Below are 14,555 nucleotides of genomic sequence, written 5' to 3'. Positions count from 1 at the left end.
CAAATACAATGATGCACCATTAATTGCTAATCAGCTCCTTTTGATTCCGACTAGTCTTTGCGGCTGTGTCTTCTTCAGAGTGACAGGTTGAGTGTGTGTGACAGGCGGTGCGAAGGCGGGACGGAGGGGGGAGGTAAGAAAAAGAGAGGCCGAGAGGGCCGGGGTGTATCTGGCTTATGGGGAACACAGGAGGCCAACTGTGCCCTTATGACGGCTCTGTGTGAAATAAATTAGACGCAGCCATGCCTATTCTCTTTGTGGGCCTGTGACAGGAGGTTAATTTGGGTAGGGGTAGTCAGGGAGGGGTGGAAAGAGGTATTAAAGACCAACTGACCTCTTCAGCTAACTGAGTGGCAGTCTGTCGGAAGTATCCGTTTCCTGAATGAGGTCTGGCATCACTGCTGATAAATAGCAGCCTGGCAGACATAAGCACTCACTGGAGAGTGCTTTGGATCACCAGAGTGTGAGGAACAGGATGACCTGTCATTTCATCTGCTCCTCCCACCATTAGAGAATTGACAGGAAAAACCGGGGCCGACTTATCAAACACAGTGACGAACCAAATTTGCATTTTTCAGTAGCACTGGAAACATTAATAACAGTAAACACAAAAAGGATACTCAAAATGTAGTGATCATGTTCTTCTTGCTACAATTGTAGTGTTGCAATTTATGTGACAGTAAAAAGGGCCTCATGCTGGGCCCAACCCACTATGTACAACCTCTCTGTCTGTCTGTTTATCCAAACAAGAGTCTGACTGACAGCACTATAGCAGAGCAAAGCCTCTGAGTCACACCAAAATAACTATGTAGGTTACTCAGATGCTTGCACGAGAATGAAGTGTGATGATATGCACAACACATAATATGAAAACATGCACGACATTAAAGAAAAACAAAAAACACACAGACAGACAAAAAACAGACATCAAGCAGTCTCTGATGTACTGACATTTACAGCACAGCCCCAGTTGAAAAGAGTTTTATGTGTAGTGTTTTTAAAACACTTAAAGCATTCACACTGAGCACCAATGCAACGTCTGCCTCAGAAAAAAAGTCATTTGACATTAATAGTCATTTCTGGCTAGAGGAAGTAAAAGCATGCAAATCAGTGCAAAAACAAGAAGCTTTTATATTTTATGCCAAATATGTCAGTGTAGTGTTCTGTCACTTAAACCTTACAAGCCTAATCAAATCTGAAGGGTTATATTTTCACATATTTAAACAGTACACTGATAAACTGGACATATAGACACTTAAAACATCTATTTAATCTGTTCACATATTACTTTGGAAATAAACTTTTTCAAACCTTTCAACCACATCTCACAGTTTTCATCTATGACATACATGTAATATGTAAACTATACAGTCCACCCTTAGGCATGTTTTTGCACAATCATAATGAGCATAATATCTATTCCTCAGCCTCTTTATTAATATAAAACAACAAAATCAAGGGCAATAAACTCACAAAACATATAAACTACAGGGTCTCTACAGTTAACACTGAACACGTGTTGAATGAAACCTGGTGTAAAACACATGCAGATTAGTTCAGTTAATCTCATGTCAGCACAGAAGAGTTCAAGAGGGAAAGTCACACTAAATACTAGGTACTTTAGCCTGTTTTTGTGTTTTTTTTTAATTTCCTAAAATTCCTGTTTTTAATGCTGTTCTATTCTTCAGTTGTACTTTGTTATAAAAACTAAGCAATGCCTACAATATATCATTCTACTCTTGCTATGACAACACACCTTGTTGTAGCAAAATATTGTATATGTAATGTGTATATATTCGGTACCGGTGGAGATATATCAGTTGCTTTAAATGAGGCTGTAACATTTATTTAGTAGTGTAACAACTCATAATTTTTATGGCTATATATATTTTTTTACCATTCACAATGCTTTACTTTGATCCACGTATCACATGAATGAAGCAGTATTTTGTTTGCATCGTATGAAGCATTTCTTTATTGTACTTCATCAAAAATGCAAAAGTGCAAAAATAAAAACACAAGGAAATACAGCCAAGACTCACATACACACCACTCAGTTTATTTCCTTATTCTATTTTAGATATTTACATTGTGAGCCTTCTTTTACAGGGAGAGTCTAAACATGGAAATATTCTTTGTTTACATTTTATTTGTTATATGCTACAGATGTTCATCTTTTCTACTGCTAAAGAATGTTTTTTATGTTGTGTTTTGATATTTGTGATTGTATTCACATTTGAAGCCTTTCTTGCTTGCGTTTGAATCTATTGTTTAAACATATCTTCTATGTTATATATTAACTTTTTATATTTTGCGAGAAAAATAATCAGACCTGAGTATTTTCTTTGTCAGGTATATAGTTCTAAATACAGTTGCAGAAAAAAATATTAGACCACCCCTGTTTTCTTCAGTTTCTTGTTGATTTTAATGCCTGACACAAGTAAAGGTACATTTATTTGGACAAATATAATGATAACAACAAAAACAGCTCATAAGAGTTTAATTTCAGAGCTGATATCTATCCATTTTCCATGGTTTTCTTGATAATAACCAAAATCACTTCAGCTCTTACATCAATATCTATATCATTGTACTGCCAAAAACAATGCTTTTAGGCATTCCATGTTTTCTTTTCTGTCTGTTTTAGTCACACGATACACCCAGGAGTTAGTACCTGATTGCATAACCATTGTTTTTGATGACTTTTGATGGTCTAATAATTTTTTCTGTTACTGTATAATAAGAAATAAGTGTTTTTCTACGTGTTCATTTTATAGAAACTATTATTTATTTACTGAAATTACAAAAAATATGTTCTAATGTGAAATATACACAATAATTATCCAGTTATGAAATCACTTACAGTATGACAGGATTAGAGATTCTGGTCATACAGTTGGTAGTCTGATATTAATATATAATAAAATTAAACAGTATTTCATCTGTTTTACCGCCAGATTTCATATATTGTGATCATGTGGACTTGATTCTTTGGGTGGTCCACCTCAAAGCTCATTAACAGGTCGAGGAGGACCTCAGGACTTAAACTCAGGACCTCGATAATATCCAAAGATCTCCCTGTTAGTGGCGACACTGCACTCGGCATCAGCTCCCTTGTTGGCTAATTATTGGGGCACATGTGCAGATAACTGACTGCTTAACAAAAGGTATAAAGACCGGCCTGCCCCTTCTCCGGTCCCTCCTCCTGGGCCCCAGTCTCAGTCCTGGCCCTCGAGGTCCTTTTTAACACAAGGCCATGCCCTCTTTTTGTGGTAACAGCCCTGTCTTCATGGGCCAGTTCATGAGACACGAGGCGTTTGGCGCTTTTTCCACTCTATAGTTATAAATCGTGTCTTCTGTAAATAGATTTGACTTCAAGTGTTTTTGCAAAACAGTGGCTGAGCGGACCTAAATTAGCATTTGAGCCGCGGCGCAACCTGACATGACAATAAACCTGACGTCTAACTTATTGCTTTTGTTTCGAGCTTGTTTAGTCTGACAAACACTAAGGAGTCCTAATAGATGTGAATGTAGAAGCTGGAGGGGTTGGCTGTTTTCTCATTGTTATCTTGTCATGTATTGGCAGCAGTACTCCGGTCCTGGCAGCCCCTGTAAGTGATGGATGGCCTTAAAATGATGAGTGTGGGGAGTCTGACTCTGGGGCTTGTTAACAGAACTGACTGATTGTTTGCTATAGGACAAGTTCCTTCACACGGCCTGATCAGAGAAGCAGCATGTTTCTGTAACATGACCTCAAGCCATTTCAGTGATTAAATACTTGGAAAATGTTCTCCCCTAACATCTGTTTACTTTTGGTCTGATGACACAAAGAAAGAAAAAAAATTGAACAGTCAGTGAGAATGCAAATTCTGAGACAAAGCCAACAAGACTTGACCTCTTTCATGTGTCGCCTTCGTTTGGCAAGTTGAACATTTTAATGGGGTCCAAGCTCCTGAATACAAAACCCAAAACGCTTGTCTGAGTATTTTTAGACCTGGATTCTGCAGTCTTTACCATTATTAAAGACACAAAAGTAGACAAAAACAGGCTTTCTCAGCTGAAGCCAGTCAGTGCGCTTCATCTGTTTCCACGGCACCATTACACTCATTTACATTTTGATTACACATTCTTTGTTTTCTGTATAACTAATGGAGTTTTAATCAGGCCTCCAGATAATACAGTCACAGAGAAAGAGAAAAGAAGTCAAAGTGAGGAAGCCCTTTTTTTTTGTCCTCAACACTTAAAACAGACGTATTTAGCTACTTAGCCTTGAAGATTCAACTCTAGACTAAGACCAGACTGCATAAACAAGGAGACAGTACAGCTGGAAAAAAACAACTAAATACCTCGACTATGAATAAGCAGTCCTCGCTGTGTTTGAAAAATAAAGATGAGCAATGTTTACAGCACTGGCACTGATAAAACCTTACTGTAAAAGGAAGGAAAGACATCACACACACACACACACAACATAAACTGATTCAAACTGAACTCTAACTACAGTCTAATACAGGGGTGTCAGGGGCCACATACAGACCAGTATGATCTCAAATGGACCAGACCAGTAAAATAATAGAATAATAACCAAAAAATAATGTTGACTTCAAAGTTTTCTCTATATTTTGGAGTGAAAAAAAAAATTACATGATGAAAATGTTTACATCTACAAACTATCCTTTAAAAAGATTGTGGGTAACATGAACAACATGAAATTTCTTAGGAAAAATAGGTGCAATTTTAACAATATTATGCCTCAGTTTATCATCCACACATACGAATTACAGATCACAATGGGTCTACAAATGTACAAAATATTAAGTAACAGGCACAATATTGTTAAAATCTACACTTACTCCTCTTAAGACATTTCATGAAGTTCATATTTGTTCAGGTTATTCACATTTTTTGAGAAACGATAGTTTGTAAATGTAATCATTTTCATGTAATTTAACTTTTTTTTTTTTTTTTACACTAAAACAAATTTTAAAAAATGGATTAGATTTATATAGTGCTTTTCTATTAACGCATACTCAAAGGATCCATTATTCACACATTCACACTCTGGTGGTGGTAAACTACATATGTAACTATCTTGGGGCAGACTGATGGAAGTGTGGCTGCCCATCCCACCCAAGGACACAATGGTACATGACTAGGACAGAGCAGGATTTGAACCGCCAACCGTTTGGTTATTGAAGGACCCGCTCTACCTCCTGAGTCATGGATGATAATGATAAATAATGACAAATAATAAATAATAACTAAATAAATTTGATTTATCATCATTTATCATAGTATTTTACTGGTCTGACCCATTTCAGATTGAACTGGGCTGCATGTGGCCTCTGAACTACAATGCTTTTAACGATCTTTATTGTTAATATCTTCAGTGTATTTTTGTCATTTCACAAATTCATCCCACAGCCTGGACTGGACCCTTTGGTGAGCCGGTTTTGGCCTGCGGGCCATATGTTTGACACCCCTGGGGCTTAAGTCTAACTAAACTGCTGAGGCAGATGCTTTTAAGTATAGTAAAAGAGCAACAGCTTTACAAGATTAAAAAAGTCACAAATCACACGATTTCACAGCAGCTGTTACAGGAAGGTAGAGCAAATGATCACACACATTTGGCATCAACATTGCAGCATGATGGCTCATATAAGTTCAGCCACCACGGCTACTTTAAATTGTATTAATTTCAGATAAATGATAATATACTTTTGACTTCAAGTAATTGCTATGCCAGAGTTACCTACTATATTTAAAATCACATTCTGTTCCTACGAGGGAAGAATAACGTGCTGTGATTTATTGAATGACCGTGTTCGTTTTGGTCCTTCAACCCAATAACACTTGTATCCTGGCGATAAAAAGGTTTTCTACGTACAATAATTGATTCTATGTATAGGAATAATATACAGCAAAGAGGTCATTATTATGGAGCACTGGCATCCATTAATCCACTTATTCCATAGCTCCATTCATTAAAGAGGAGAACAATTCAACAAAAACTATTCATATAAAAGTGAACTGACTCATTTGAAAATGATTCTACTGCTTCCACATACAGTTGTAACTGCGTATATCACAGCAACAGCTTCTTATTCAGAGCCGAGGTATATTATACAGAAATAACAGACCACAGAAAACCACAGATGGCCAATCAGAATCAAGAAAGCAATTATGCCCTTTAATAAAACACAATATATAATAACCATTCATATTGCAAACTTACTTGGAAGCAATAAGAATGAATGTTGCTCAAATAAATGGGACTTTTTGAATGTTTGTCCATGTGCGACTGAAAGAACTGAATGAGGAAAGCTCACGAGAGCAAGATTTGATTATGTACCAGCCCTATTTTAACTCGACACACTGCTATTATGCTTTCAACAGATATTTAAAACTGTAGCCATCACAGCGACAGTGACAAACTGTCAATAATTAGACCTCTATTACTTCCCATGGGTAAACTGCAGTGAATAGCACAATTTAACAAATGCTAACGTCAATAATGGATTTTGCAGACATTTTCCACAGACTCTCTGATGTTCATAACAATGATGGTTTTGTTGCATGTTGCTCCAGTTGGAGGGAAAAAAAATATTTTAAAAAATCAGTGCAATGACAAACACACAGCCATTCTAATCAGACCTGGCAGTTTGGGAGTGAATGGATGCACACAGGTTCCTCTTGTTGACATTCACGTTGGATTTGCGTTTAGTGTTTCTCTCCCCAAACACGGTTTCGTTGGTTACAAAACCCACAGTAAACACAAGCGCCTCAATCCTCAGAGTTGGAATGTTATTCATCTATGAATGCCTGATTGGCTGATTGTGGTTAAATAAAAGAACAAATGTCAGGGATGAAAAATGCATCATTTTGCGTACTGATAGATTTGCTTGGAGGGCATAAGCAACTAACCGCAAAAAGCAAAACAGTGAGACAGTTCCAGGGCAAATAGTGCTGATTGGCTTGAAGGGTGCTAAATATTGCATGGTCACTCGAGTTAACTTCTGTGCAATCGCTCAGTGCCAGACAAGCTCAGAGTGAGTTAGCAGCTCCCACTGCTACTGTCGCTGCTGCTGTCAGGCCAGTTTTATCCCTGGTGAGCATGTTAAATCGCAGGAAGAAGGGCTTTTGTGAAAGGCTTTCCATGGATATCTCATTCCCACACCTTCACATTACGTAACACATTATTATACCAACTTGAAACTTTGCATTTGGCAACACTGATGTCAAATAAGTTCACAGATCCTGTGAGGAGTCTGAACTTGCTCTGCCATCCCAGTGGGACTAAGGCAAGCATCCTCTAAGCTGCAAGAAGGCCACAGGTCCATTTCCACAAAGTATTTTTATTCTGTCCACAGAGAGAGAGAGGGGTAGACAGATAAAGAACAAAACTGAGCCGGGGAGTCTCCTCTTAGGTAATAAAAATGAGGATTTTCAAGGATTTAAAACAGCAGCCAAGGTGAACTGTTTCTGAATGCATTGGAGTGTTTTGGCATTCGGAGTTCATGGTCATGACTCATAAGCAGCGTGTCTGTATCCATACCACTGCAGCACACAGACTAGTAACCTTTCATGACTTTTCACACAGAGAGAAAACTAGCTTCTTTAGAAGACTGTACCGTGCTCAATGTGATTTCTCATATTTTAAGAGCTACTTGACTATTGAAAGCTTCTTCTTAACTACAGCACTGTTGGTTGTCTTTCACTGGACCTTTATCTTAGGATTTCACCCATTTTTAGTTAACAAATCACAAGCAGGAGAGGAGATACAAAAAAAAGAATTCCTAAAAAATAACCTTTTAAGCAGATAATATGTACCCAATTTCAAGGCTGTGGCACACTGATGACAAACTATAATGATGCTACTGTACCTTTTCCTACTTAATCAGACACAGATGGTGCATACGCACTTGCATGCACACAGACACACACAAATTCAAAGGCAAGGGAAACAGCCCTCAAACTGGATTCCCATATGCTTTTTATATAATCTTCGAAAATTCCATCAATATGTTAATGTGAACAATTCTTTCCCAAACCTAGAGACCAAAAACCAAGCCTCTAATCTGTCATCCCTCCCAGCAGCGTTTTCTGGAACTGCTCCACCGACAAAGTCTGACTTTCCAGGCACAAGGAAAATATCACCAGAGCTTTTAGACTTAAATGAGTTATGTTCCACAGTAGTGGTAACTTTTCTCAACCAGAAAACCATAAACCACTTGACTTCTGACTATCACTATTACTTGTTTATGTATGTAGAAGTTGAAGTGCCCCAGGTATATTGCAGGAACCTGAAAAATGTGCTTTAGTACATATTTGAATGATAGGAAATGCAGTAAAGATGTCAAGACTTGATAGGTGTTTATCAGCCCCAGTTCACCTGTGCCCTCGGTGCCTGACAAGAGCTGCTCCAGGCAATTTTTGCCATTTGTGAGAGCCAAGGGGATTTCTGTGCAACTTTTAATTAGGGATCCAAAGAGGGCAAAAAAGATCCACCGGTGATGTACAACCTCTTCAGTCTTTGATGTGATGACACCCATTTTTCAGTTCTCACTAGGCACGCCTGCCATCCTCTTTCTTCTCACAAGCTGTGTTATGGTCAAAACAAATGAGCAAACACCAAATGCATCTTGGTTTGGCAATGTTTGCTCAATGGTTCCACTGACAGTCAACGAGAACTTTACACTATAGTTTTCCTGAGGCTTACAGCTGAGTGGTTGGAGGCTTTTGCACATCAAGCCTGTATTTTTCATCCAAGATTGTTGCATATTTAAATATACATCTGTCCTCGTGATGTGTGTGATGTGTGGCAACAAATTGAGCAATTTGATCCGTCAGACTGGAAGCTATCTATGCATAATGATGATATTAAAAATGCAAACATAAGACTTGATGTGTAAAGGCTTGTAGGATGCTGTTCACGAACTACAACCTTACTTTTGTTCCATATCATTTCCTTCTCTCCTGTCCTTCATTTTGTCCTTGCAGGCAACCATCAAAAAAAGAAAGATGGAGGAAAAAAAAAAAAAAAAAAAAATAGAGGGTCATGGAATTACATATATATCTGCCAAAGACCTGCAGCTAAATGCCTTATCTTGCAGTGTCAGTAAAAATATACAAGCTCAGGTATTGTCCATTTTTATGGATCTACACAAAATCTAATGAGTTCCACCTGGCTGGTGCTCTAACCTTCCATCAAGTTCCATGAAAACTGGGTTAGTAGTTTTCTGTATCCTGAAAAAGCTGACAGATTCAAAAAGTCATACAAAGAAAGGCATGACCTCTATGGTTGGTCAATTTGATTGGATTAATCGCTAAAATAGTAAAAAATGTTGCTTCATAAACAAATGTGACTTTTTTTTTTACATAATGAGAACATTTACCTCATCTCTTTAAACAAATTTAATACAGGCCAATGCTCTCTCTGTACATTTAATCATTTACATAGGCCCAATATGTTCAATCATTCAAAAATAATTAACTTTTTGACAACTTTTAGTATTAGCTCTAAAGGAACATAGCAGTGTTTGCCCAGTGTCGACCGGCGGTGGCCTTTCTCTGTGGAGTTTCCATTTTTTCATGTCTATGTGATTTCTCCCCAGGTACTCCGGCTTCCTGTTACCACCCACAGACATGCACTTTAACAAGTTAATTGACAACTCTAAATTAACCATGGGTGTGAATGGTTCAGCTGGTGAACTAGCAACACATCCAGCATGTACCTGCCTTTGTCTGTCGGTAGCTGGGATAGGCTCCAGCCCCCCTGCAACACTCAAGGACTAAGTGCTTCAACAAATTAATGAGTGAATGTTATTAAAGCACTTTACTCACTTTTTAATAACATGTGCTATGTGTATTTATTCTGCTTCACCTGCATGTGTTGGTTTTTCTGTCATTAAGATTAAACAAAAGCAACACCAGTTTTCCCAAACAGTTTCATAATAAGAGATGGATGTGTTTTTTCTTTCTATTTTCCACTTTCAACATTGCAAGATAAGGTAAACAGTTTGTTTTTTGAGGAGCCTTCGACTGATAATATTACTCTTTCAGGTGCTGTGGAACTCCAGTGCAGATAGGTTTCTACTAGGGCTGCAACGGATTACGTACATAATTTCTTCCATTTTGCGGGAGCTTGTGGATCCAGACCCAGGTGGAGAATAGTGGAACTTTTCAAACAGAGACTGTGTGAGTTGGTGACAAACTACAGACAAATTTATGACAACTACCCTTCTCTATATCAACATTAGTATCCACATTAGTAAAACCTCCTCTGTCGTCGCCATGTTTGTTATTATTGACTTTCTTCTTCTTCTCAAAACCCTTTACTCTTCTTCACGGTAATTGGCCAGTATAGTAATTGAGAGTGGGCCCTCTGGTGGATTGATTGAGATCATTAAGTTTCTGTTAGAGTATTTAAAAACAACAAAAATTAACAATAGAACATAAGGCGGTAAATATGTTTTTTTTTCTTTTACATTTTAATGTGTATTATTATAGCCTGTAAGCCATGAGAGATCATTCATATCTGGAGGGTGGCAGAAATGCACAATTCATATTTGCAGCCGGTGTTAAAAAATAAAGAAGAAGAAGGATTGATTGAAAAATGCTCATTCCAACGTACAGGATGCATGGAAGTACGAAGGCAGTGATGCATGACAACGATAAGGGAATGCAACAGTACAGGATAACCTGTACTGTTGCATCTCTAGTTTCTACACAGGTGAACAGTGTAATGTTTTTGAAGAATTCCACTCATTCTTACCTCTAAGAGAACTTGAAACTAGCCTCCAGTATAAAACCAAATTCATGTTGGCACTTTAGCTCCTCTATAGTTGCTGTTTAGAAACATGCAGACAAGCCATTTTTCACACAGCAGCCTAATAATAACTTCAAGGTAATGCTTCTTTTCATTTTTTTTTTTTCTGTGATTGCCTGTGTCACAGTTCAGCCACCATCTGATCTGAAGTCAAGCAAATTGAACAAACAGCGGGTGCTATCTCCCTTTTCCAGCCTCTCTCCACACACACTCTCATTCCATCACGGCTTGGTGCTTGTCAGGGACGAACATGTGTATGCTAATTTACTGGAGCGCAGTCTAACTATTCACAGTCCAATGAGAGAGTGCAGATAAACCAACTCATGCTCTCAATATGTGTAGTTGTGATTAGAGGAGATGGAAATGAGGCCCTGAGAAGCTGTGTGGTGAGAACATTCTCGGCACTCCTTAAGAGAAACCCAACAATCTCTGTAGACAGTGGGATCAATACTGGCAGCTTAGGTAGCAGAAGCCGTGCCAGGATCTCTGCGCTCTTTGCTAGATGTCCACAGATCTGTAACGATGTTGGTAAAGCCACAATGGGACTGTAAAAATCTGCAGGCTAACATGACAAGCCTTACTGTTCTTCTGTTGTTCTAAGTCAAGGTAGTTTACAGCCGCGAGCATGGATGAAATATTAGCAAGCCTGTGGCATGGCTTTGATTTTGGTCCGCGAAACACCGGATAGGGACAGCCGCATACTTCTTATGCGTGTCAAATAGTTCGGAACAATTTGCGATATCAGTTTTCTGTGAGAAAACCCATGGATCAGTAACTGAGTATCTTCTAGGTTCTGTAAATCAGCTGTGACCCTCTGGCATTCTCTGCAGTTGTGTTGTGTTAAAAGAAAGACAAACGACGTGTTAAAATGGACAGGGATAAAATTCATTAGCTTGTCGACTGAAAAAAAGGTTAAGGATGAAGGAAATGTAGTCTGCATCACCTGAGGCAGGTTAGGAGTCAAAATTCTTAAGGATGAGTCCTGAAACAAGATTTATAATGTGAGAACTCGCTGCTTTCTTTGATGGCTAAGCTGTACATCTTCTGTCCCTACAGAATTCAGAGAAGTAGCTGTTGAGTTTAAATAGTTTTACAAAGTACGGAACATTTTAGAAAGAGATATCAATCCAGCCTCCCTTGAAAAGGTAAGAATAATTGACCTCATATATAACGCAACATCTTTCCGTGGCGTGTAATCCTTCCAACTGTCACCTCATTAAATCAAAGCTTGTTTCCACCTGATATCATGCCAGGGGGTGTTCAGATGACGACATAATTATGGGTTATAAAATAATTCATCAAGTTTCATTAGCTTTTGCTGTAACTCATTTCAGGATAGAAACTTGTCAGGGAAAATACATGCAATTCATTCACTAACTTTCACTGTAGAGCTCTCAACTCATTATATTAACCGTCTTTATTAACCAGAGCATCAAGATAAGATGGATTGTCCTGCGTCTTTGGAACAGTTGGCACTGATTTTTGCAGCATACAGTCTGCAGAATGAAAGATATTAAAGTGGATCTATACAAACTGATACCAGATGTGATAACCAAGCCAGGCAAATCATATGCGAATGATAATAATGGTATATGATGGGAGTTTATGAAAGCAGTTTATGTCTGAAAATCTCTTTAAAATAAAAGCAGAGACTGTCTTATTTGTGAAGATATTTTCATCTTTGTTCATAGTGAAGTCTGGATCATTTTATGGAGAAAAATATCACCAAAACTAGGATTTACTCACAAACTGGTAAAGTATGAAACATTCCCCCAAAACTGTTAATATCTAATAAACCCTGCAAAGTGTTTTCAGGCAGGATGGTTTATGTTTACTACAAAGCACCGGTGTCACATGACACATAGGAGCACCACGGCACCTGAGGGCCAGAGGCTGTGAGAAGCAGATCGTAAATCCAGAAAAGCCGAGAAACGCAACAAAAGACAAATCCACACCTCCTGTCAAGACCTCCCTTATGTCTCCCATTCTCACACAAAATAAGCTAAATTTATTATCGGAAGGTGACCTTTAGGATTGTATACTATGGGTCGACGTGCTACAGTACAGGGTATTACATTACCATCTGTTAGTGTTAAGCTAGGACACAAAAGCATTATGTGAATTTTATTTCTATTTTTTTTTTTTTTTTTTTAATAAGTCCTTGAAACTTAAGGCTATAAAAAGTGGTCGCACACAATACAGAGCGACGGTATCATGCTTTACAGCAGTAAATCCACAGTGCTATAAATCATACAGAGCATCAGCAACATTTTTGTTACACTCATGCATTCAAAGGGCTACAGAGAGGGAAATGAATGCTGTGGTGTCAGACATCTGGTGGTAATATGTCCAATAGTGCCTTCATGTGGTGTGCGTCTATTTCTGTGCTCTTACACTTTATTCAACACCACTGCTGCATTCTCAGAGCTGTGTCGGACTGTTTTTAGCATTAGAGAAAAGACAAGAAAACTGTGCACACACAGCAACAAAGAGTCAAAATAAATAGTAGATAAAGTAGGAGGCAAGAACTCAAATCCACACCAATCTTATTGCATTTGTAAGCAATAATATTTAGAACACGTCTGACATAAAAATCCTAAACTTCATAATGAAAATACAAAGAGACTGCTAAGTGCAATAACAGACCTCATCTCATTCCAGATTTGCAACTAACAAATTAATAAGGTGAGTTCATCTGAGGTTTTATGGTGTGAAGCCCTGCTGCCAGTCTTCATTAGCGCTGATTAGTGCCAGTGCCACAGCTGGCCTCTTAAGGAGTCACAAGTCCTGGGTGATTCCCTATTGTTCCCCTATTCACACCGCACCCACAATTTAGCCGTTTATTGCTACACTGGCACCAAACACTTCAGCGATGTTGTTAAAACCAGGCAATATCTCAATATCTAATCTAATCTGTGTTCATTAAAGCTTTGTCAACTGATGCAAAACACAAAACCAGATGACGTGTTTAAGAGAACATTATATGAAGTGTAATTTTCTTCAGTAATGTGTAAGACCACCACATATGGTGGGAATAAGGCACGGTTTTGCATTAGGGGTGAAACCAACACTCAGCGTTGGATTCTCCGCCGCCAGTTGACGCTGACGTCAGAGATTTTTCTGTCTGTGTTGTGGAAACAGATGTCTTGAATATTCCCATGCAGATGCAAAACACAAGCTCACAGTTAACCGGAATTTTGTGAGGAATGTATTTCCATGACGACTGCAGTGATGTTGGTAGACAGAGCGGGGGATTGTTGTTTGGAAATGATGTGTGCAAATGCTGTGTCAGCGACGGAGGGATGCTGATGCACAGGCCGTCTCAGTTCTCACTGCAGATGCCCGACGACTGACACAGCTGGATTATTCTTACACTGATGTGGATCTGCCGCTGTGGCAGTCGTGCACATAGCAGAATTAAGAAAGTCAAGATGATTTTCTCCAAGCCAAAAATATGTATTCAATGATACCTTAAATACGTCTCATATAACGCCAGGATTGCACAGAAGTTAGGAAAACATCCTGTAGCTTGAATGAAATCTGAAACTTCAACATCTTGTTAACAGTCATGTGAATAAAATAAAATAAAATAAAATAAAGGAAAAAAAAAAAAAAATAAGAGCTGATACCTAACTGTTTGGGAGTCCTAAACCAACTTTACTGTTTCTAAATGTTTACCAAAAAAAAAAAAAAAAAGAGAGAGCTGATTGATTTCCGTTGTTTTAAA

General features: G+C 38.3%; 1 protein-coding gene across 1 annotated transcript in view; it reads right to left on the bottom strand.

Moving 5' to 3' along the window:
• Positions 1-14,555, bottom strand: part of robo1 (roundabout, axon guidance receptor, homolog 1 (Drosophila)) — a 201,816-nt gene that overhangs the window by 173,217 nt on the left and 14,044 nt on the right. The window lies entirely within an intron of this gene.

This window comes from Sphaeramia orbicularis, chromosome 13 (assembly GCF_902148855.1).
Source record: "Sphaeramia orbicularis chromosome 13, fSphaOr1.1, whole genome shotgun sequence".
Taxonomy (NCBI): domain Eukaryota; kingdom Metazoa; phylum Chordata; class Actinopteri; order Kurtiformes; family Apogonidae; genus Sphaeramia; species Sphaeramia orbicularis.
The sequence above is the reverse complement of the archived record's forward strand: the minus strand, read 5'-3'. Positions and strand labels throughout refer to the sequence as shown.